The sequence below is a fragment of the Hibiscus syriacus genome, unplaced genomic scaffold, assembly GCF_006381635.1.
Source record: "Hibiscus syriacus cultivar Baekdansim isolate YM2019G1 unplaced genomic scaffold, ASM638163v2 tig00112289_pilon, whole genome shotgun sequence".
Classification (NCBI taxonomy): Eukaryota; Viridiplantae; Streptophyta; class Magnoliopsida; order Malvales; family Malvaceae; genus Hibiscus; species Hibiscus syriacus.
The window spans coordinates 745,290-772,117 of record NW_024063295.1 but is presented as its reverse complement, the minus strand read 5'-3'; the positions used below and the strand labels follow the sequence as shown (position 1 = coordinate 772,117).

The window sequence follows — 26,828 nt, the reverse complement described above, 5'->3', positions numbered from 1 at the left end:
AAAAGCTATGTTGTGCTTTGGTATGGACTACTCGAAGGCTCAGGCAATACATGTTATACCATACTACTTGGTTGATATCTAAGCTTGACCCTTTGAAATTTTTAATGGAATCACCAGCTTTAGCTGGTAGATTGGCTAGATGGCAGATGTTGTTATCAGAATTTGACATTGTATATGTGAACCAAAAAGCAATCAAAGGGAGTGCCATAGCAGATTTCCTTGCAAGTCGTGCCTCAAATAATTATGAGTCCTTAAATTTTAATTTTCCAGACGAGGATCTGATGTGCATCACAACCAAGGAGGAAACAAATTCAGATGATAAATCTTGGAGGTTGTATTTTGATGGAGTATCTAATGCTTTAGGACAAGGAATTGGAGCAGTATTGATTTCCCCATAAAATGTCTATTATCCTTTTACAAGCAGATTGGAGTTCTTTTGCACCAATAATATGGCAGAGTATGAGGCTTGTGTCATGGGGTTAAGAGCAGCTATAGAAAGAAAAATCAAAGTGCTCCAAGTATATGGAGACTCCTCACTAGTGGTGTATCAATTGCGAGGAGAATGGGAGACGAAGGATCTAAAGTTAGTGGAATACCGAAGATTGATCCTTGAATTGGTAAAAGAATTTGAAGATGTCACTTTCAATTATCTCCCTCGAGAAGATAATCAAATGGCTGATGCTTTGGCCACACTTGCTGCAATGTTCCAAGCAAATAGAAGAGTTGACATGATGCCAATTAATATGCAAATGTATAATACCCCGGCACACTGTTATGATATCGAAGAAGAGGTAGATGGTCGTCCATGGTATTATGATATTTTGCAATACATCAAGCATCAAACTTACCCACAATGTGCGTCTGAGATCGATAAAAAGACAATAAGGAGAATGGCTGCCGGATATATATTAGATGGGGAAGTTCTGTACAAAAAAAGGTAGTGATCAAGTTTTGATGAGATGTGTGGATGCCCGAGAAGCAAAAGGTATACTTGAAGAAGTGCATGAAGGGATATATGGAACACATGCAAATGGGCTTTCTATGGCCAGGAAGATCATGAGATATGGATACTATTGGGCCACTATGCATTCAGACTATGTTGATTATGCAAGAAAATGTCACAAATGTCAAATCTATGGGGATAAGATCCATACATCTCCGTCACCTTTGCAAGTGATGACCACACCATGGCCGTTTTCTATGTGGGGCATGGATGTCATTGGGACAATTACACCAAAGGCTTCGAATGGACATCGTTTCATATTTGTGGCAATTGATTACTTCACTAAGTGGGTTGAGGCTGCCTCATATGCAAATATCACGAGATCTACAGTTTGCAAATTCATAAAGAAAGAGATAATTTGTCGGTATGGATTGCCAGAAAGAATTGTCACAGATAATGCCACTAATTTGAATAACAAGACGATGGTAGAACTTTGTACTCAGTTCAAGATAAAACATTCTAATTCAGTGACCTACCGTCCAATGATGAATGGAGCAGTGGAAGTAGCAAATAAAAATATTAAAAGGATCATCACAAAGACCACTGATACTTACAGAGATTGGCATGATAAATTACCTTTTGCCTTGTATGCATATCGAACTACAGTGCGAACTTCGACAGGGGCGAAACCTTTCTCTTTAGTATATGGGATGGAGGCAGTCTTGCCAGTGGAAGTAGAAATCCCATCACTTCGAATTTTGAAAGAGGTGAAATTGGATGAAGCTGAATGGGTTCAGGCTCGGTTTGACCAATTAAATCTAATTGAAGAAAAGAGATTAAAAGTTATTTTCCATGGTCAGATGTATCAGAAACGGATGATGAGAGCTCATGATAAGAAAGTTCATCCAAGAGAATTTCGAGAGGGTGATCTAATGCTAAAAAAGATCCTGCCAATTCACAAAGATTTCCGAGGGAAATGGATGCCTAATTGGGAAGGTCCATATGTTGTCAATAAGGCATTCTCTGGGGGAGCGTTGATCTTGACAGAGATGGATGGAGAAAAATTGAGAAATCCAGTAAACTCAGACTCTGTCAAGAAGTACTATGCTTGAAGAAAAAAAAAGAACAAATGAAAAATGAAAAAATGAAAAGAAAAAATGAAAAAAAAAGAGAAAAAAAAAAGAGAAATGAAAAAATGAAGAGAGAAAAATGAGGGTTTGAGATGAAAATCCACAAAGGACATCTTGAAACCAAAGGAAGACTTTGAGTTGAAAACATGAAAAGGCGACTCAAAGGCATTTGGAGATTAGGCATCAGGCAGATAAATCCTCCCAAGGGTCTAATATTTTGAGAGAAGCTTCACATCTATAGACATTTTGGTAATCCTTGAAGTCATCCAGACAGAAGCTCAACTCAATAGTTATATCAAGTGGATTGATTCAAGAACATTCGTGCTAATGATCCATAAGGACATTTGACTTATGGTTTTAAATTTCCATTATTCATGTGATTGTCATAACTTTGTAAATTCAATTTCTTGTCAGTAAATTTGAAGTTTGTTATTTCAAGTTCCAATTTTATTCATTCTTCTTATAAGTAGACATGGCATTAAAAAAATAAAATATTTTTGGTATTACTCTGAATTAATACTTCCATATTAGAGATTCTAGCCCTAATGATTGAAAAGATTAGGGTATGATATGGCCAAAGAAAATGCATGTGAGTTGAGAAAAGAAAGCACATTGAAAACACTGATATTTTGATACGCTGACAAAGATGAGCAGTTCAAAAGGAAAGATAAAAGGATTTGCATGGGAACAAGAGAAATGAGAATTTGCGTAAAATAGCCCAAGCAAAATGTGGAGTGCAAACGAAAGGACAAATGATGCATTTAAAATGAAAATTTGCAGGACCACAAAGTTCATAATAATAAAATGCCATCATGCATACATCAGTAAGCATCTATAAATAGGAACATGCTCATTCATTCATATTCATTGAAATACTTTGAATGTTTTGACAGAAATTCAGAGAGAGTCAGTAACAATTAAGATCCATCACAGAAAGAGATTGATCAACATTTCCAATGAAGAGTTTATAATGAGAAGAACTCATCCGACAGAGGGAGAAGAAGTTCATAATGAGAAGAGCCTATTCGACCTATCACTCGATTCATGGCGTTTCGAATCAGTGACACCTCGCTTGAGGGATCAACATTTCCAGAGAATAGTTCATAATGAGAAGAACTCGTCCTAAAGGAGAAAGTTCATAATGAGAAGAACTTGTTCCTTTCAAGTCCATCACAGAAAGAGATGGATCAAAATTTCCAATGGAGAGTTCATAATAAGAAGAACTCATCCAACGAGAGAGAATAATTTCATAATGAGAAAAACTTGTCCAACTTCGCATTAGTGTTTCCAATGGAGAGTTCATAATGAGAAGAACTCATCCGACAGAGGGAGAAGAAGTTCATAATGAGAAGAGTTTGTTTAACCTATCACTTGATTCACGGCATTTTGAATCAGTAACACCTCGCTTGAGGGATTGACATTTCTAATTAAGAGTTCATAATGAGAAGAATTCGTCCTAAAGGGGAAAGTTCATAATGAGAAGAACTTGTTCCTTTCAAATCGATCACAGAAAGAGATGGATCAACATTTTCAGTGAAGAGTTCATAATGAGAAGAACTCATCCAAAGAGGAAGAAGAAGTTCATAATGAGAAGAACTTGTTCAACCTTGGTTCGATTTCATCACAGAAGGAGGTGGATCAATATTTTCAGTGAAGAGTTCATAATGAGAAGAACTCATCCAACAAGAGAGAAGAAGTTCATAATGAGAAGAACTTGTTCAATCCAACGCTTTACAACGAAGGATATAAAAATCAAACGCTAAATAAAAAAGGAAGATCGGACAAAAACTGGTTGTCTTTTTCATCTTTGCCCTATTCTTGTTAACACAAGAATGTGCAAAGAGGGGCAGCTGTAGACACCCATTTTTTTACCTGGCTTAAAAAAATATTATAAATATTATTATTATTATTATTATTATTTAATTAATATTTTGATGCATGCCACATACAGACCCGAGACATCTCCCCAGCAGTTTCACGACATGTTCACCAACAAGCCGTATCACATGCACCATACTAGTAGTGACAAGATTCAAGGATATGGGCACCATCCTCAATTGGATTTATCTGCATGATGGAAGGCTAAAAAAAAATTGTTAGTGGAAGTTATAGACCCACGCAACTACATTCTACCTAAACCATCACCAAAGTCAGCAAATCCAACAAATCTCACCTAACCCATCAACATCTTACCAAAACGTAAGAAAAAAAAGGAAAGGAACAAGGGGATTCGGTGAGGATGGAAACCATAAAAGGAGGAGAGAAAAAAGAGAGGAGGGGACACGAACAGGGAGTTTTCAACGAAGCAAAGCAGGAATGATTTTAGGGGGTCGAAAATCCTGAAAAGAATAGACTGTACACTCATCTTCAACGAATAAAAGATTTCAGAGGTTATCTATTTTTTTTATATATATTGTTCGAATGTATATTCTTTTTTCTAATCTTTTTACTTCTAATCTAGTAAGTAATTACATTTTTATTTCGAATATAAAGCACATTATAGACTGTTTTTTTCTCGAAAGGATACTATAATAATTTTTCTAAAATATCTCGAAAGAAAATCGAAGTAACTTTCTCATTAACCAACTAACCAACAAAATGACAAGAAAAATAAGGAGGGTTTCGAAGTTACCTCTAGGGTTCAATTTCCATCATCGGGTCACCCCTTCGATCTCTTTACGTGATTGCTACCGTCGGTTTCGTAGGAAGTTAGAGTTAGAGAAAGGAGGTGGGATTTTAGCCAACAGCGTAAGGTGGTCGGTGTAGAGAGATTCAAACTCTCGGTTGGAGAAGAAAAGAAAAAAGTTTGAGTGAGATTTACCTTATTGATGCATGGTGGAGTGCTGGGGTGTGAGTCGAGACCTTTAGGCTCTCGTCGATGGTCATGGAAGAGGAAAAAGAGTCGAAGAAGAAGGGAGAGTGAGAGGTTGAGATAATGCGGCTAACAGGAGATCAAGTGGGGTTAGGGAAAATTAAATCTTTAATAACTAAGCCAATGAGTGGATTTTTATTTTATTATCTTTAATTATCTTAATACTTTATTATAATATATGTGTCATCAAATGCAATTTCTGTATAAATATATTTTAATTATTGATTAATTTTATACATTTAATAGTCAAATCTAATACCAATCTATTAGAATTTCTGTACGAATATATGTTAATATATTTTATTCTTGCATTAGTTGTAAATTTAAACCGTAAATATTATTTATCTGTAAATATTCAATATCTTTTGATATCATATATTTATTTTGAGGAATTTTAGTCTCATGAAACACTTGGAATAGAAAATATTTTAATTTTCCCACCTTTTGAGGTATTATGTTGTAATTTAGTTTAAATCTCCTACTTTTATGCTTCTCTTTGTCCCTTAAAAGAACCCACTGCTGTTCTAATGCCCCAACAAAACCATAAATTACTTGTCACGCATGCAGCATGAAAACTATATTGTATAATCTTTAGCATAGTGCAGATGAATTTGGTTCCATTAATTAACCAATAATTGTATAAAACAAACATTAAATGACAAACAAGATTAATATAATAGGGTTAAAATTGAAAAGCGAAGAAAGAGTGATGATGGGTGTGTGACATTCACGGGACATGAGCGGCTGTGAGGTCTGTGACCCTCCTCCGTGTTTTGGGATAAAGGGTTATTTGTGTGTGAAGTCTATTAGTTTTGACCCTTTGTATTTTGGTCCTCAAATTGAGATATTCGAAAGTCTGATTTAGTCATTGAGTTTTGGGCGTGTTTCATCTTAATCCCTAAATTTAGTTATTTTGATTTGTTATTTTTGTACATTTGTTTTTTTTTTCGAAATCTATATTTTAATCTTGTATGTGTTTTGTTTAGTTCAAATCATGTATATATGTATATATATTATGTTACTTTCTAACCTTACATATCCATGTGTATATTTGTTGGTTATTATAAAATGCTTATTTATTAATTAAATTTAAATATATTTTCTTTTATAAAAGAAACAGATGAGACAACTTTTCCGAAGGATTACTAATATCTAGATTTCTTTTCAAATTAAAAAATTTTCTCCAATTAATTAATTTGAAGCAAATTAATTAAATTTCAATAAATGGATCATAATTTAATTTTATATTTAATTCATGATTTTCACCATTTACGACAACGTGTAAGCGAAACAGTACCAATTTTGGGCGCTGTGGGGGTGCTAATCCTTCCCCACGTGTAACCGACTCCCGAACTCGTTTTAAACGAATCTTTGGTAAACGCATGCCAGCTTTTGTCTTAAAAAATGATTTTTCTTAAAATTGTTTTTAAAAGACGTTTTTAGGTATTCGACCTACCTAACCCAAAGGTTGATGGCGACTCTTTTTAATTCTTTTTAATTTATTTCAAATTACTCCAAAATCACTCAATTTTCCAAATAAAAGTCGTAACTGTTATTTTAAAACAATTAAATGATTGTCCCCGCCGAAAAATGGTTACGACACACTATTTATAATTTATGTTTTTTTCAATTTAACCCCTTTAACTCTTATTTTTTTTCTTTGCAACATATCTTTAGTATTTATTTGGTACCTTAACTTTAATTTGTTTCAATTTAGTCCTTTAAATTTCTGTTTTTTATTTTTTAAAAAACATTTTTTTAAAAAAACTTTTTTTACCTTTCTAATTTTTTGAATTATTTATACATTTTATTTCAAAAGTTTAATATTTTTTATTTTTTAGGGTTAATTCTAACCGATCAAAGGTAAGTAGTTCGAATCAAATTTTTAAATTTCAATTTAACTTTTAATTTTCGCAATTAAGAAAAACCGAGAAATTAAATTAGTACCGAAAGGGCAATACAATGGTGCTAATCCTTCCTTGACTGTAACCAACTCCTGAACCCGACATATTTATGTTAAAACACATATCAGGTAAGATGGTCAATTGAGGTGTCCGGTCAACCTAATTATGTTTGGAAAAATATATAAATGATCGGTAGCGACTCTTGCATGTTTTACTTAAGTCGAGGCCTAATTTTAGGCCCACTCGAAAGACGGTTACAACAATTAATACTCAAATTATCAGTCTTCTTTTAATGATATTGTCCGTTATTTTCATTACAATTAAGTGATTTTCTTATACAATATTTAAATATTATATTTTCTTCTGTCATAAATCATTCAGATATTATAATTTATTTTAATTTATCTTTTTTTTTACCTAATCCTAGTTCCAACTGGCAGTAAGAAAATCTGTCCGTGAGAGAAGAAAATGAAAGAAACAACCCATTAAGTTTATTTCCTTGGTACCCGAAAGAATAAAAGTGTAGCAAATGTTTATGGAATTTTGATTCCAATCTTCATCTATGGTTTCAACTTTCAAGTATGACCCGCGATTTTTAATTATTTTTTTACTTAAAGAAACCTAATGTAATCTATAACATTAATAAAAAAGAAGATACATTGCCCCTTCTCATGAAGTATTAATCTATTTGAACCTGTTTGAAGTGTATTCCCTAAATCATAGTACTGTTCATGTTGTGAATCGGTTGACCAATCATCCCTTGAATCGATTGACAACTCATAGATTAAACCATTAGTGGTCCAAGCCCTCAAATCCCTAACAGGCTGAATCATGGTATCAAACCCTAATTCTATAAGGAGTGAGGATACAAAGAGACCCCGAGTTAGGGTTACCTATATTTTTAAACTCAATTATAAATTTGAAAGCATGGTTTTTAGAACCGGACCGGTTAGCGAACCGGCCATGCTACCGGTTCACTGGTTCAATCGGTCGAACCGGTCCGACCGGTCGGAAGAACCGGACGACGTCATAATTATTTAAAAAATTAAATAAAAATACCAAAAATATTTAATAAAAAATAATTTTTTTTATCACAAGTCATACTCAAAGCAAGTCATAACATATATAAATTAAAAACCATAAAATCAAGTGAAACAAAATGATTCAAATTAACTACAACATAATATTTAAGGTAAAACATATTAAAATAATAAATATAATTATATAACTATAATTAAAAAATAAATTTGGGGCTAAAAAATCATAACAAAATGATATTGTTTGGTTTAATTTAAAAAAAAAATAATCCCACATTGCTAAGAAACATAGAAGAGCATCACAACTAACTTCTATAAATAATAGAAGTAATTTGTCATTCAAAATCATGGAGCCTTTTGGTGAGCATTGAGTGAACTATTCTTTCACTTCAATCAAGCTCGAATTTTAGGCTTCAATTGAGTTTCTAAATTTTTTTTTAGTTCAAGCCTTTTTGAGTTCAAGTTTCAATATTATATTTCGAGTTTGAGTTGAACTTGATAATTTTTAACTTGTGAGTTTGAGTGGAGTTGAGCTTACTTTTAAAGTTTTCAAGTTCGAGTCGAGCTTAGCAATACTCGAGTTCGACTTGGCTCGTTTAACAAACGACGTTTGGTTTAATTTTTTTTAAAAAAAACAAAATTTCCGATTTTTTCCGGTTTTCAGCCGGTCCGGTTCAAACGGTTCAGCGGTTCTGGTCGGTTCACTAGTAGCGGTTCAACCGGTTTAGATTGAACCGGACTAGACAACGGTTCCCGGTTGAACCGGCCGGTCCGGTCTGATTTTCAAAACAATGTTTGAAAGCGATAGTTTTAGAATAGAAGGTTTTAAAACTTCGTAAAAGGTTCTAAAACTAAGAAGAAGATTTTGGAATACTAGAGACTCGTAGAAGACTATAAAAACTTATCAATAATTCCTAAGGTCTAGACTATTATAGATTTGTGTAAAAAGTTATAGTGTTTGTAGGATTATTCTAGATGAAAAATATAAATTGTAAAATCAAATTAATCTCCATTGTTCATTATAAAAATAAAAAAAAATTATATAAAGGAACCATGATTATTTGTCCAACCTACGTATCTTCCCTTTAAGCATTTAAAAAGCAGTGAAATCTAAAGTCACCTATAACCACGCCATTCAATTTGAGTGCTTGGCACTACCTATACATTGTTCAAACCATATTTTTGAAATGTTAAATTTCAATGCAAGAAGCATATTTCTAACCAAAAAAAAAATCAATATGAAATTTGTATCATGAATGAAAAAGTTATCTTTCTTTCTTAAATTCTATTTATTTGATCAGGAATTCTATCACTATAAAAAAAATTTAAATTTTCGAGAGAAAAATTTTGACGACTTTAAAATCCATCATAATTTATCAATGAAAATAAAACATTCGTCACAAAAATTTTGATTTTAGTTATAGCTTTCAACGGAATTATATTCCCGTGAGAAATTTTATTCATTTCAATAAAAAAAATATAAATTTATTTTGTGACGGAACAATGATTCCAACATAAACCAATGAAATAAGATAAAAATATAAAACAATAAGTTACTCGATACCTTTAATATCCAACTCCCTTTTCAACCCCAAATACAAATATTAATTATATCTAATTAAAATTTTATTAATTATCCCAAACTCCAAAAGCAACTACTACCTTTTTTTAGTAAACAACTACTCCTATAAAGTATTAACAGTTTCATTTCATTTGAACATTGCATTACTCCTATTGCTCAGAGCTGGCACCCCGGGACCACTTGGAGCTGTGTTCATTTCACTTTGTTGTTTGAATTCCTTTGTTTGGAGTTGTGGCACTCCGCTAGTGTTTCTTCAATACTTTTCTATTTCTATTATATATCATTATAAAATATTTTTCTTACACTTTCTTTTTTTTCTTTTTTTAGAATATTAATATTTTATAATGAATATGTTTTTGAGTTTAAGTTATTTTATATTATATTAAACATTTATATACATTTATCTCTTATTTCTTTCTTTTTGTTGATTTATATACATGCCCTTTTTTTGTTGATTGTTATATTTTAATTAGGGATGTTTAATGAGTTTAGCAGCTCGAACTCGATTCGGTTAAAAATCGATAAAAGCTCGACTCGGGTCAACTCGATTCGAACTTGACCTCAACTCGAGACCTTAACGAGCTGAGTCTAATAAACTCTAACTCGACTCGATAAGTTCGTGAATAACTCATTTTTTTAATAATTTTTTAGTTCATTCAAAAAACTACTAATTTACTAATAGATAATAAAAGATGATAAATGGCCAATATATTAATTTTCTAATAAATAATAAAAAATACTAAATTATTAATTTACTACACCCAAAAATGAAACCATAATTATTATTTTAATGTATTTTTGGATTGTTATTTTGGAGTTTAGACTTTAAATTTGTTGCATACACTCTTTTGATAATTTTTTGGGTTAAATTTATTAATTTATGTTTATATTAAGCTATATATACTATTAGTAGATTTTACCTATAGTTAAAAAAATAAGATAAAAATTTTGGTGAGATTAACGAGCAACGAGTTTAACAAGCATGAGTGGAGCAACAAGTGTTTTTTAACGAGCACTAGTTGAGCAAAATTTTGACGAGCTTAACAAACAACAAAATTTTTTAACGAGCACGAGTCGAGCACAACCCAACCCGTGATTGACTCACTAGATAAGCACCCCTAATTGTAATTATAGATTGAAAACTACTATTTATGTAAATGGTTTAACTATTTACTTTCATGATTTATATATAACATATTCGATAATATGTTCGTCTTGTCGATATATTTCTATTAATTTTAGGAGTCTTCGTGTCCATGTTGCTGGTGTAAAATCTTTCCTCGTTGATATTGCATTTTGAACTTTGTTGTATTATGAAGAGCTTTACCCTTATTTTTGTTTGGTATTTTAATTGTGAATTTATGACAACTTTGTTAGATCAAAGTTTAAACTTGGGTTAATGGCATAAAGGATGCACATGAAATTAAATTTTTTATTATTAAATATTTAATTTTTTTATTAAGTATGTTATTATTTTGTTATATGTATATTGTTACTTAGTTATTTTGTTATATGTATATTGTTACTTAGTTTTGGTTTTTGGTTATATTAATAAATGTTTTATTGCTTATAAAAAATTAGTTATGGTTTTTTGTTATCATAATGTCATTCAGATGATTTTTAAATTTTGTTTTTGATGTTTTTCTTTTGTAGAAATCTAAAATTTTCTATCGGATTTATGAGCTGAGATGAGTTTAAATTTTATTTTTTAAAATATAATGATATCAATTTATTAGTATTATCATTTTTAACTAAAAAATAGAAAATATATTAATGACAAAGAAAAATAATTTTTGCATGTAATATAATTTAATAATGTCATAAGTTCTACTTCTTGTTTTATTTAGAAATAAATAAAATAAAAATTAATATATATTAATAGTAAATAAAATATTTTTGCGTGTAATTATAATAATAATATCATAAGTTCTAGTTATTGTTCTTTTAGAAAATTTTGATAAATAGTAATTAAAAGTTATTATTTAAAATTTTACTAATTTAATAATATAATAAAAATAGATTTTCTATTATTTGGCCAGTTAAATAGTAAAATTGCACGTTCATGAGATTTCAACGTACATATATATAAGTTGAAATATTGTATAAGATTTTAGATTTTTTTTTAAATTGGATGACTTTTTTCGACAACGGAGTCCTCTCTTCAGTCTCGGACTTCTTATCAACCATCAACTTGTGACATTATTTTTCTAAGTTTTCTATCATTTGATCAGTTAAATATTAAATTGCAAGTTCATGAGAGAAAGAGGAAAAATTATTTTATGAACCATTTCGACTATTACTACAGCAAAATAGTTTTTTAGAGGCATTTTTTAGTCTTATAGTTGCATTTTAAAGCGCCGCTAAAAAACACTACATGTGCTAGTAAGAGCGCCGCTAAAAAAAATGCCGCAAAAGGTAGTGGCGTTTGTGAACCTAAAACGCAGCAAAAGGTCGAGTTATATAGCGGCGTTTGTTCTTTTAAACGCCGCTATATATTGTGATTTATTGTGGCGTTTTGTTCACAAACGCCGCTAATTATCCTATCTTTAGTGACATTTTTGGACACAAACGCCGCTAATTCTCTTGTTTTTAGTGGCGTTTTTGTGCCCCAAACGCCACTAATTCTATTTTTTTATTGGCATTTTTAATACAAAACGCCGCTAGATATTTTGATTTGTAGTGACATTTTTACCATAAATGCCACTATTTGCAAAAGGTTGGCATAGGCATGTTTGATTGGGTTGCTTTTCATTGAACCCGTAAATTGTTTTTCATCACTATCTTAATCCTTAAACTTTCATTAATGCTAATATAATATTATTTTACTGATGAATTGAAACCTTGGGTCTGCTGACATTATCTAAAGAGCTGGTAATGGCAGCTGTTGTTTTGCAGTAACCAGAAGCAATGACCTATACGGTATAACAAATGAGTATCTATTATAAATAAGGAGTCTTCCCAAAAGAGAGTAGCTTTTTTCCCTTTTCCAAGCAATGTTTCACTTTTTTCATCAAATAGTAAACTTACAGAAGAATCAACTTAGTTTATTTCATTAAAAACAATAACAAGCGTATGTGAAAATGGAAAATAAAACAAAAGAAGTTTTTAACTTGAACCTAGAACGAAACAAATTAACAAAACCTTGTTGTAATTGTAACTTGAACCCATAAGCATAAACAAACCATGAAGGGCACTTAAACTATTCATTTCCATTAAAAATTTCAAAACTTGGAATCATAAACAAACCAATCATGACAAGCATGAAAAGAAACTAGTATACGGAACACAAAATTTTGCATAATTAATTGCTTGAACAAGTACTTTTCTCAATCAAAATTGAGAGATACTACCCTACCAGTTAAAGATATATGTGAACTGTGAAATAGTAAAAGGATTTAGCATAAGTTCTCAGTCAACAACGCTGTTCGTAGAGGTTTACCACTGCGGTAGAAGACATAGACAAGAATGAACCAACAAAAACCCCTTCTGAAGGTTTACCTCCACATAACTGCAAAAAGTATGTTGCTACATTCATCAAAAACTCATAGCTAATAATCCGAGTAAAGGGAAGGAAAACATTGTAATACTAGCCAAAAAATGAAAAAGAAAGTAAAATTGCATATCTTCTCTAAACAGTTTTGCTAACAAGTATATGATAAATAGTGGTTATAATTGTAAGACAATTTTATCATGGCATGATAATGAAACACGCCTGCCCAGCCAACTAAAAAGCCATCCACATCCGCCTGCCCAGCCAGTTCCTGGCAGTTTGCTCCATTTACGAAACCTACATTAATTTGCAATCAATGCAAAATCAGATGGCGGGGTTTAACCCGAGAATTGAAAGTCAATGGAGTACCAAGAAAAGTTACTCTTTACAGGTTAGGATGGAGCATATAGTTTCCAGATTTTTAAAGTAATAACACGTTTACAAGCAATGGCTTAGATGGAAACAAAGCTTGATAGATTGCCCTAAAACAGTTATATAATAGCACTCGGCATTTATGAGAAGACCAAGATATTAAAACTGATGATATGCAAAAGTAAAGGATCATTTAAAATGATACGTGCATAAAACTCAAACTTACTTCCTGAGCCTGAGCAGGGGTTGCAACCTTCCCAGTACCAATGGCCCAAACAGGTTTATAAGCCAAAACAACATTGTCCCAATTGTTACTTTATCCGCAAATGAGCAACAACAGTTAAAAATTAAATATCCATATAAAGAAATGAAAAAAGTGTAATGCACCGTGTTGTGTTTAAATTAATACCCACAGAGACCACAATCATAAACTTTTACCAAGGGGGTATTAGACCAAATGGTACCATGTCTTAGAAAAATATTACTGATTTTATATTCTAAAAGCAAGTACCGGCTATTGCTTTGGTTTGTGCTTCAACTACAGCCATGGTAGAGCCTGATTCTCGCTGTTCTAGAGTCTCTCCAATGCAAGCAATCACTTTCAAGCCTTGTGAACGCGCATATGCCACCTTATCTCCAACAAACTGCAGAGACAAACATTCAGAATAGACCAAGGGGCATGAGAAAATACTTAGAATCAATACTAATAAGTAATAACTATTTCATTCACCTGAGAGTGTAACCCCTCAGACCTAGTCTGTAAGATAGACTCAAACCTAAGTGGTCACATATCCCATTCAGAGGTTTTTTATATATATAATTTATAGAACATTAAATATAATATAGAACAAAATATTAATAATACAAATATGTCCAAAACTATAGCAAATACATGTCACCAAACATAACTGAAAAACATATAGAAATATATGTTCATACAAAATAAGTAGTTGATTTCCCCTGATGCCAAATCTGCTAGTTCACGGTATGTTGTTATCTGAAAAAGGGTAAAAACTATAGAATGAGCTAAAAAGCTCAGTGTGCTCCAAACAATGTATAAAACATACGAATAAAATATTCCAGTAAAATCAGTTATCAAACATGTTTTATTTTTTAAAAAATATGAATACTACCCCCATCCATCAAGTCCAAAATGTGTAGGTTCCCCAGAACCATACACCCACCAACAAGTCCAGTAAGGCCCTGAGCACACAGCAGAGGAGCCGGTAAATAAGATCTTGAGCACACAACAGAGGAACCTCCAGGTATACTTCCTCCAACATTATTCCCCCCAAATAATCATATTCCGCTTATAACGGATATATATATATCAAAAATTAAAACATAATTAAGGTCAAGTACAAATCAGAGTCCATGTCAAGTATCATATAAAAATTCAGGTCAAATATCATATCAGAATCCAGGTCAAAAATCAGATAAACTATTTATATGATAGTTTAAAACAGTAAAATAACACTGTCAGGAAACACACCTGTAACAGTCTGGGAAATCAGATAGGGAAGCCTATTACTGGGTCTGTCAATCACGTTCTGCTGCAGCGCTAGATCCTACGAATTGGAAAAATCCATATTGTAATCCTAATATAAATAATCTAAATATTATTTAAATAATATACGGAAACCTACGGGTAATTCTCGTAGTACGCGGTTCAGGCTGATCTAACGAACGGATAACACCGGACCTAATTGATCCATGCTCAGGTGAAACACGAGTACCTTCATAAAATATTTTTATTGAATCAATCCTTGACCAAATCTCAATTAAATAATCAAAATATTAAAATATTAAGCCTTTTGGGTTTACAAGCTTGATTCGGGAATTTCGGGTTAGAATTTGGAAAATCGAACTTCGGAATCAGATTCATGACTTCAAAAAACATAAAGTATGACTTTCCAAAAATTTGAATTCTTGGTAAAAATCAAAGTCAACGGGTTTGACTGACGATTCAGAGACTTTCGGTTTTGAATTTTGTGAAACTGACCCCAAAAACGGATTCGGGACACCAAAAACTGTCAGGATAGGTATTCTTGGAAAAGAATAACGGTTGTTTAATAGCCGGTCAAAGTCGGTCAAAGTGTGGTCAACAAACTATCAATCATTTTACAGAAATAGTACCCTTTTTAAAATAATTACCAAAATAGCACATTTTCGAATTAAATTCCCAAAACAGCACTTTTCAAATTAAATTCCCAAAATAGCACCTTTTCTGAATTAAATTCCCAAAATAGCACCTTTTTAGAATAAATTCCCAAAATATCACCAAAAATCGAATTAATTCCCAAAATATCACCAAAATCGAATTAATTACCAGAATATCACCAGTCAGCGGTCAACGGTCGGGTCGGGTCAACAGTCGGTCGGGTCGGGTCAACGGTCAGGTCGGGTTAAAACCGGTCAAACCGGTTAAACACTTTGAAAAATCGGTTGAACCGGTCATTTCTGCCTTCCCCACGTGCAGTGGCGGCGCGTGGGGGCGTTTCTGGTGGCGTAAAATTCACAGAAAAATTTCTAAAAATTATTTTGAGCGATTTCGAGATACTTACAAAGATCGGTTCAAATTTTTGACGACGGAGAGCTCGATTTCATCAAATCGGAAACTTTGACTGCTTCACCTCCCCACACGCCGCCGTCGACGGAGACCGAGGATGATACCGGCGGACTCAGAACGGCACAAGGAACACGATGGTGCGGGAGGTGTCGTAAACGGAGCAACGATCGGCGATGAATTTAGGATTTTCTAGGCGATTGAGCTAAAAAGAACGTCGATGCTTTGACTTGAAATTCACGGCGTTTGGCAGCGTTTCGCTTCAATTTTTTTAAGGGGATTGTTCCTGACTCGATAATGAACACGATGGTGCTTTCAAAATGAAGATCGAAATTCGGACGACGTCGAGATCGTCGTCGGAAGTTGGCGTAGAGGAAGGGGATTTTTTGATGTGGTTTTCTGTTATGAAAATAGAAAACCACGTACGCATATATATAAACCAATCTTATTAAAACCGGACCGGACCGGCCGGTTCGACCGGTTGAACCGTGAACCGGTGGCCTGTCCGATCCGGTTAACTCCCAAAACCGGATTAGCACAGAACCGATAAAGAACTGGAAGAACCGGCTGAAAACCGAGAAAACCGGGGGTGAACCGGCTGAAAACTGGGAAAATCGGGGTGAACCGGCTGAAAACTGGGAAAACCGGCTAAAAACCGGTTTGAACCGTCGGTTCACTTTTTTTCTTTAAAAAAAATTAAACCAAACGACGTCGTTTGTTCAACGAGCCGAGTCAAATTCGAGTATTGCTGAGCTCGACTCGAACTCGAAAACTTTAAAAGTAAGCTCAACTCGACTAAAAAACTCACGAGTTAAAAATTATCAACTCGAAATATAATATTAAAACTTGAAATCGAATAGGCTCGAACTCAAAAAAAATTTAGAAGTTCGATTGAAGCCTAAAATTTGAGCTCAATTGAAGCCTAAAATTTGAGCTCAATTGAAGCGAAAGAATAGTTCGCTTTGTGCTCACCAAAAGGCTCCATGATTTTGAATGTCAAATTACCTCTATTATTTATAGAAGTAAGTTGGGATGCTCTTCTATGTTTCTTAGTATGGTGGGATTGTTTTGTTCTCATATTTTTACTCTTTAAACTTTTGGGATACTCTTCTATGTTTCTTAATCATGTGGGATTGTTTTTTTTAAAACAATTAAACCAAATGACATCATTTGTTATAAATTTTTTAAGCCCCAATTTTATTTTTTTAATTATAGTTATATAATTATATTTATTATTTAATATGTTTTACCTTAAATATTATGTTGTAGTTGATTTGAATCATTTTGTTTCACTTGATTTTATGGTTTTTCATTTATACATGTTATGACTTGTGATATTTTTATACCTTTTAATATTGTAAACTTAAAAAAAAGTGTTACATATATATTAATATTGCTTTGAATATTACGTAAAATTAAAAAATATATTATTTTATATAAAATCCGGTTCAACCGCGGTTGAACCCAGTTTAACCAGTGAACCAGTGAACCAGTACCTTCACCGGTTCAATGTCTGGTCCGGTTTTGAAAACATTGATATAAACCAAAAACATACCTAACATTTAAGGGTAAATTCAGGGCTTGGTCCTTAAATTTCCTTTAACTATAAAACAAGCTACAAGTTTTAAAAACTTCCAATTTAGTCTCCAAATTTCATCAATTCACTTAATTAACTCCTCCAAATTCAATTAATTATTATTATTATTATTATTTTCTTTCAAATTTTTGGGTTGTTACAATTCTCCCCCTCTACAAGAAATTTCGTCCTCGAAATTTACCTTATGCAAATAGATGAGGAAATTGAACCTCCATTGACTCCAATGTCTCCCAGGTAGCTTCTGAGGGGCTACGATTACTCCACTGAACCTTGACCATTGGAATACGCCTATTCCAAAGAACTCGCTCATCCCTCTCTGAAACCTGAACAGGCTCCTCCTCATATGACAAATCAGGTCTCAAATCTACCTCATCAACCTGAATGATGTGATCTGGATCTGGACGGTATCGCCTCAACATAGACACATGAAAAACATCATGAATACGACTGAGCTGGGGAGGCAACTCAAGTTGATAAGCAATAGGTCCGAATTTCTTCAAAATACGATACGGCCCAATAAATCGCGGACTCAGTTTACCCTTACGTCCAAATCTCAATACTTTCTTCCATGGAGATACCTTGAGAAAAACCTGATCTCCAACCTCAAACTCAATATTCTTACGTCGCTTATCTGCGTATGACTTATGCCTATCAAATGCCTCTCTTAAGCGATCACGGATCAGTCTGACAGTATCTTCAGTCTCTCGAACCAAGTCTGGACCCAAAGTTTTTCTATCATGTAACTCTGTCCAACATATAGGAGTACGACATCTACGTCCATACAGAACCTCGTACGGTGCCATGCGAATACTCGCCTGATAACTATTATTGTAAGCAAACTCAGCTAACGGTAATAAATCTTCCCAACTACCACTGAAATCAATCACACAACCTCGTAACATATCCTCCAACACCTAAATTACTCGCTCAGACTGTCCATCAGTTTGAGGATGAAAAGCTGTACTGAAATTCAAACGAGTACCCAGAGCCTCGTGCAAAGCTTTCCAGAACCTGGAGGTGAATCTCGGATCTCGATCAGATATGATAGACAACGGAACACCATGAATTCTAACGATCTCAGAAATGTACAATCTAGCCAGTTTGTCCAGAGAATAATTAACCCGAATAGGGATAAAGTGAGCTGACTTGGTGAGTCGATCAACAATCACCCAAATAGAATCATTTTTGGAAGGAGTTAGAGGAAGACCAGTAACGAAATCCATCGTAATGCGCTCCCATTTCTACTCAGGAATCTTGATTGACTGTAACAATCCAGATGGATGCTGGTGCTCAGCCTTAACCTGCTGACAAGTCAAACACCTCGCCACATAATCTGAAATATTTTTCTTCATACCAGTCCAAAAGTAGTGTTCTTTGAGATTATTGTACATTTTGTCCCTACCAGGATGCATAGCATAAGGAATACCATGAGCCTCCTGAAGAATAATCCTTCTCAACTCATCATCTTTAGGGACATAGTAACGACCGTGAAAACACAAAATACCATCATGATCCACAATATACTCCAAACTCGATCCCTGTTTAACTAGTTCAATAATGGGAAGCAATGAGCTATCAAGGAGCTGTTTAACCTTAATCTCCTCGGCCAAAGTAGGTTTAACCTGTAACTCTGCTAACAAACTATTATCATCAAATAAGCTCAAGTTGGTAAATAAGGCTCTGAGATCTGATATCGCCTTACGGCTCAAGGCGTCTACCACTACATTAGCCTTCCCTGGATGATATTCTATCTCATAATCATAGTCCTTTAAAAGCTCCAACCAGCGACGCTGTCTCAAATTCAATTCTTTCTGAGTAAGCAGATACTTCAGACTCTTATGATTAGTATAGATATAACACTTTTCTCCGTAGAGGTAGTGTCTCCAGATCTTTAAAGCAAAAATCACATCAGTTAATTCCAGATTGTGAGTAGGATAGTTATGCTCATGTGGCTTTAACTGACGTGACGCATAAGCGACAACCTTCCTATCTTGCATCAAAACACATCCTAATCTAGAATGAGAAGTATCACTGTAGACAGAAAAATCTTTCCCAGATTCAGGCTGAATCAACACTGGGGCTTGAGTTAGAACAGTCTTCAATTTCTCAAAGCTAACTTGTTGGTCCTCATACCAGACAAATGGAACATCTTTCCTCAATAGTTTTGTCAGAGGAACTGCAATAAGGGAGAACCCCTCAATGAAACGACGGTAGTAACCAGCTAAGCCCAAGAAACTACGGATCTCAGAGACGTTTCTAGGTTGCTTCCAGTTCAGAATAGCCTCCACTTTGCTCGGATCCACCTGAATGCCAACAGCAGATACGATATGTCCAAGAAAAGTCATTTCGCTGAGCCAGAACTCACACTTGCTCAACTTAGCGTATAATTTATTCTCCCTTAGAGTTTGTAGAACAATCCTTAAATGCTTCTCATATTCTGCTTCACTTCTAGAATACGCCAGTATGTCATCAATGAACACAACTACAAACTGGTCCAAAAAAGGTCAAAACACCCAATGCATCAGATCCATAAAAGTAGCATGGGCATTAGTTAACCCGAATGACATCACTAAAAACTCATAGTGCACATACCGAGTACGGAAAGTAGTCTTCGCAATATCCGAATCTTTCACTTTGAGTTGATAATAACCAGATCTCAAGTCTATTTTTGAAAAGATAGAAACCCCTCAAAATTGGTCAAATAGATCATCGATCCTGGGCAGAGGATATTTGTTTTTAACTGTGAGCTTGTTCAGTTTCCTATAATCAATACAGAGTCTCAATGTCCCATATTTCTTCTTGACAAAGAGAGCTGAGGCTCCCCACGGTGATACACTAGGTCGGATAAATCCCTTGTCCAACAACTCCTGGAGTTGAACTTTCAGTTCCTTAAGCTCCTTTGGGGCCATACGATAAGGAGCCATTGAAACCGGGGTGGAACCAGAATAGACAATCTCAAACTCGACTTCTCTATCTGGAGGTAATCAGGCAACTCCTCGGGAAAAAATTGAAAAATTCCTTGACAATTCGGATGCCTTCAATATCTGATTGAGATCTTCTTGTGTCCAAAATATAAGCAAGAAATGCCTCGGAACCCTTCCTGATCATCTTCTCCGCTACCAAGGCAGACACAACATTCGTCAGAAATCCACGTCGTTCCTCGATCATTACAATCTTTCGATTATCTGGGGTCTTCAGAACAACTCTTTTAGTCTCAAAATCAATATTTACTCGATGTTTGTCCAACCAATCTACGCCGAGAATCAAATCAAACTCGCCAAAGGGTAACTCTATCAGGTTAGCCAGAAAAATCTCCCACTTGATCTCTATAAGGCACTCTTTAAAAATACGATCCAACACGATGGATTTGCCTAAGGGACTTTGAACTATCACTGAATGCACAGTATTCTCAACATGAATATTTAGACCCTCAGAAACGGAATGTGGTACATGGGAATTTGTAGAGCCACTATCAAACAATGCAAAGTATAGAACTGAATGAATAGTAATAGTACCTGCAGTCACATTAGGCCCATCACGATCTTGTCGAAGTCTAGCAGTGTAAACCAATGCAGGTTATCTGGCCTCAGATCTGATTGGACCCCTAATCTAAGATGCTCGGCCTCTGCTAGCCGATCCAGGTGCTCTCTCCTGAGTACGTCCCCGTGTTAGAGTCTGAACTGTACTATGAGAACTAGCGGGAGTACGAGCTGATGTCTGAAATGAACGATCCTGCTCTGGACAGTCCCTCAAAAAATGGTCACCAGAACCATACTTATAACATGTGCCCAATTTCATTCTGCATTCTCCAATATGATGTTTTCCACAGTAATCACATATCTTCAAAGGTTGCAACCCAGATGATCCACCATGTCTAGAAGAATGTACAATTGAAGAACCAGATGCAACAGATCTGACACTCGCACCGCCTCTCTGAAAGAAATCACCCCTGCCTCTCTTGCTAGGATGTGCAGAAGAATTAACAGAACCAGAAGGCCTCCTGAATCGATTCTGGGCTCGATCAGTATCTCTCTTCTGCTCCATACCCAATAGCTCTATTTCCTCAGTAGTCTTAGCTATCTCAACCAAGGTTTCAAAATTCCTCTCCCGATGGGTAGCGACTCGACTCCTGATCTCATACCTGAGTCCATTCTCGAACCTCAAGCATCGATCTGTCTCAGTGTTAACAAGTCCAGGGGCATAGTGACTCAATCGGATGAACTCAACCTCGTAGTCCATAATAGTCATATTACCCTGCTCCAGATTCTAAAACTCTTGGCGTCGCTCCTGCAGATATCTCTCTCCGATGTAGCGACTCCGAAAGCGCATCTTAAAAGATCCATGTTAATTGGTTCCTTGGAATACTACCAGAAATGGATTGCCACCATCTGAAGCTTTCTTTCTTCAACATAGTTAGGGCCCCCTTTAACTTATGCTCAGGTCTGAGGTCAATCTCATCCATAATCCTCTCTGTGACCTCTAGCCAATACTCAGTGTCTGTCGGAGGTCCACCAGTAATACCCTCGAATGGAATTACACCAGTAGCGACCAAAGAATTTGAAATCTCCACTGTAATCATGTTACTAGGGGCTCTAGCAGCTCTCTGAAACATGCGGAAGATAGCTCTATTAATGGCGTCTTCATTCATCTCAGAATCCTCATCTTCAGTGACGGGAGGGTCTCTCACAAGAGTAAACTGATCATCATGAGAAAGAGTCGGATCTACTTGCGGAATAGGAGGATCACGTGGTGACATCGGATCGTCTATCGTAACAGAAGGTCGAGCGACTCACCCTCTACCACGTCCATGTCCTGTCCTACGACCTCTAGCAGCATTCATCGTTGGATTTATAAGGCTCTACAGAAAGAATTTGAAACATATGTCAGATTAGCATCAGGGATCCCGAGAAAACTTTAAATTATAAAATAAGGTGACATTTTTTTTAAATTTCTTAAAAATCCAAAGTTTAGGACCCATATACAGTCCGAGTGTTTAAAACTGAAAGCTCTGATACCACCAAATGTAACCCCTCAGACCCAGTCTGTAAGATAGACTCAAACCTAAGTGGTCACATATCCCATTCAGAGGTTTTTTTATATATAACTTATAGAACATTTAATATAATATAGAACAAAATATTAATAATACATATATGTCCAAAACTATAGCAAATACATGTCACCAAACATAACTGAAAAACATATAGAAATATATGTTCGTACAAAATAAGTAGTTGATTTCCCCTGATGCCAAATCTGCTAGTTCACGGTCTGTTGTTATCTGAAAAGGGGTAAAAACTATATAATGAGCTAAAAAGCTCAGTGTGCTCCAAACAGTGTATAAAACATACGAATAAAATATTCCAGTAAAATCAGTTATCAAACATGTTTTATTTTTTAAAAAATATGAATACTACCCCCATCCATCAAGTCCAAAATGTGTAGGTTCCCCAGAACCATACACCCACCAACAAGTCCAGTAAGGCCCTGAGCACACAGCAGAGGAGCCGGTAAATAAGGTCCTGAGCACACAACAGAGGAACCTCCAGGTATACTTCCTCCAACATTATTTCCCCCAAATAATCATATTCCGCTTATAACGGATATATATAGATATCAAAAATTAAAACATAATTAAGGTCAAGTACAAATCAGAGTCCATGTCAAGTATCATATAAAAATTCAGGTCAAATATCATATCAGAATCCAGGTCAAAAATCAGATAAACTATTTATATGATAGTTTAAAACAGTAAAATAACACTGTCAGGAAACACACCTGTAACAGTTTGGGAAATCAGATAGGGTAGCCTATTACTGGGTCTGTCGATCACGTTCTGCTGCAGCGCTAGATCCTACGAATTGGAAAAATCCATATTAGAATCCTAATATAAATAATCTAAATATTATTTAAATAATATACGGAAACCTATGGGTAATTCTTGCAGTATGTGGTTCAGGCTGATCTAACGAACGGATAACACCGGACCTAATTGATCCATGCTCAGGTGAAACACGAGTACCTTCATAAAATATTTTTATTGAATCAATCCTTGACCAAATCTCAATTAAATAATCAAAATATTAAAATATTAAGCCTTTTGGGTTTACAAGCTTGATTCGGGAATTTCGGGTCAGAATTTGGAAAATCGAACTTCGGAATCAGATTCATGACTTCAAAAAACATAAAGTATGACTTTCCAAAAATTTGAATTCTTGGTAAAAATCAAAGTCAATTTCGGTTTTGAATTTTGTGAAACCGACCCCAAAAACGGATTTGGGACGCCGAAAACTGTCAGGAAAGGTATTCTTGGAAAAGATTATTCTTGGAAAAGATTAACGGCTGTTTAATAGCCGGTCAAAGTTCTGGTCAAAGGTGGTCAACAAACTGTCAATCATTTTACAGAAATAGCACCCTTTTTAAAATATTCTCAAAATAGCACCTTTTCTGAATTAAATTCCCAAAATAGCATTTTTTTCTTTTTCCCGAATAAATTCCCAAAATATCACCAAATCTAATTATTCCCAGAATATCACCAAAATTGAATTAATTCCTAGAATATCACCGGTCAACGGTCAACGGTCGGGTCGGTCAACGGTCGGGTCGGGTCAAAATCAACGATCAACACTTTGAAAACCGATTGAACCGGTCATTTCTGCCTTCCCCACGCGTAGTGGCGGCGCGTGGGGGCGTTCTGGTGGCGTAAAATTCAGAAAAATTTCTAAAATTATATTGAGCGATTTCGAGATACTTACAAAGATTGTTCAAATTTTTGAACGGCGGAGAGCTCGATTTTATCAAATCGGAAACTTTGACCGCTTCACCTCCCCACGCCGCCGCGTCGACGGAGCTGAGGTGATACCGGAACTCGGAAGACACAAGGAACACGATGGTACGGGAGGTGTCGTAACAGAGCAATGACCGGCGATGAATTTAGGATTTTCTAGGCGATTGAGCTAAAAAAAGTCGATTCTTTGACTTGAATTCACGGCGTTTGGCACGTTTCGCTTCAATTAATTTAAAGGGATTGTTCCTGACCGATAACGAACACGATGGTGCTTTCAAAATGGACGATCGAAATTCGGACGGCGTCGGGATCGTCGTCGGAAGTTGGTGTAGGGGATGGGGATTTTTGGATGTGACGTATACAATATATAAAACAAAACATACCTAACATTTAAGGGTAATTCAGGCTTGGTCCCTGAATTTCCTTTAACTCTAAAACAAGCTACAAGTTTGAAAAACTTCCAATTTAGTCCCCAAATTTCACCAATTCACTTATTAACTCCTCCAAATTTAATTATTATTATTTTTTAAAATTTTCGGGTTGTTACAGAGAGACAATAAACAAAGCAGGAAGTTCACTGGGTAGGTTACGAAATAATGAGAATCTAAACATATTTTACCTCGTTGGACTCATTCAAGAGAGCCCTTCTCTCAGAGTGAGCATAATAACCCATGGAATCCCCAAATTAACAAGCATCTCTGCACTAACCTTTAAAATTTCGTTATTTAAAAATTACCTTGATGGTGATAGAGAGGCCACGACGGCATCGAACGTGGCAGTGATACTGGGAACAACGACGGGATCGTGATGGGCGTGACTGTGAAAGTAACAAGGCATCGAACGACTCCAATCAACAATATTGTTGGGTCTTCGCAAACGACGGGAGCAGAAAATGTTAGGGAAAATAAAAGGTGAGATCGGACTGAAGGGTAGGGAGATAAAACCTTTAAAATTTATGGCGTTTTTAAACCCAAACGCCGTTAAAGCACTGAACTATTGCGGCGTTTGGCATAAAAATATGCCACAAATATACCAAACTATTGCATCGTTTGTAAATAAAACGTCGCTAAAGTAAAACTCTGTCACTCGTTCTTGAAAATGGCACTATGAATGACCCTATTACAGCGTTCGTATAAAAAACGCCGCTAAAGTACTACTTTGTTGTTGTGTTTGTTGAAAAATGCCACTATAGATGAACCCTATTACGATATTTGTATAAAAACATCACTAAAGTACTACTTCATTGCTGCATTTGTCGAAAAATGCCACAATTGATGAACTCTATTATGGCGTTTGTATAAACACCGCTAAAGTATTACTTTGTCACTACGTTTGTTGAAAAAAGTCACTATGGATGAACCAATTGCGGCGTTTTGTTTATAAACGCTGCTAAAGTACTACTCTGTCGCGGCGTTTATTTATAAACGCCGCTAAATCTACCATTTTGTGGCGTTTAGAATGTAACGCCACTATATGTTTAAAGTTAGTGACGTTTACTCTCAAAACATCGCTAAAAACGCAACATAACAATTTTTTCTGTAGTGTATGTTATCAATGGTCCTAATCAAAGAATTCACATCACTCTTTATTTTCATGTAATTTACACACAAGGATTTTATTTTCCAAAAATATTCTTTATTAATTACTTGTATCTAAATTTAAGGATTATTTTTAAGATATTCATTAATGTCTTTTTTTTCCAATAACACATCAAGCTCATTCAAGTTCTGTTGAATCAGATCTTTAAAAAAAATTATGGAATCAATCATCCAATCTGATTCTAGAGAAAATGTAAAATTCCTTGATTGGACATCGAAACTAATAATCAGATCTTTAAAAAAAATTATGGAATCAATCATCAATCTGATTTAGAGAAAATGTAAAAATTCCTTGATTGGACATCGAAACTAATACTCTTATTTTCCCAAAGGATATGGCTTTGATAAGGTATGAATCATGTTGTCAATATGTTCAGTTCTGTTGAATCACCATTCAAGATTATTCAAATCCTCCTCCAAACTTTGGAACCTCTTCTTACCCAGGTGTTGAAAGAGTCAACTTCTTTTTACCATCGTTACTGCACATTTTCCAATCGTTCAGTAACTTTTATCAAACACTGCTCAAGGTAATAGCAACACAACTTCTATCCTAAGAATGGTAGTGAGTTACCTGTAACAATAATAATTATAATACAATAACTGTATTTTTATAGTATTATATTTTACAGAATACACGTCCAGATCGAGTAAATAATGTATACTTCGTTATTTGAGGAACGACGCACGTTAAAGTTTTCTCCCGGTGCATGTTAGCTGGGCTAACATCGATTGAAAACAAAGCCATTTCGCTCTTCGATCCTTCGATTCTTTTGTTCTTGTTGGTCATACTCTTAGGGATTTCTAGGCAATGTCTGAGGAATCATCTACTGACTGGAGGAAGCTCTTTGCTGTCAGGAATGAGCAAGAGCTTGATTTCTTCCCCCCGACTGAGGTTGAAGGCTCATTTGTTGTGAAACCCCCGCGATATGTGTTCGAATAAGGGATTTTGG

At 34.8% G+C, this 26,828-nt stretch overlaps 1 pseudogene; it reads right to left on the bottom strand.

The window, feature by feature from the left end:
• Nucleotides 1–26,623, bottom strand: LOC120177428 (annotated as a pseudogene).
• Nucleotides 26,624–26,828: the final 205 nt, after the last annotated feature.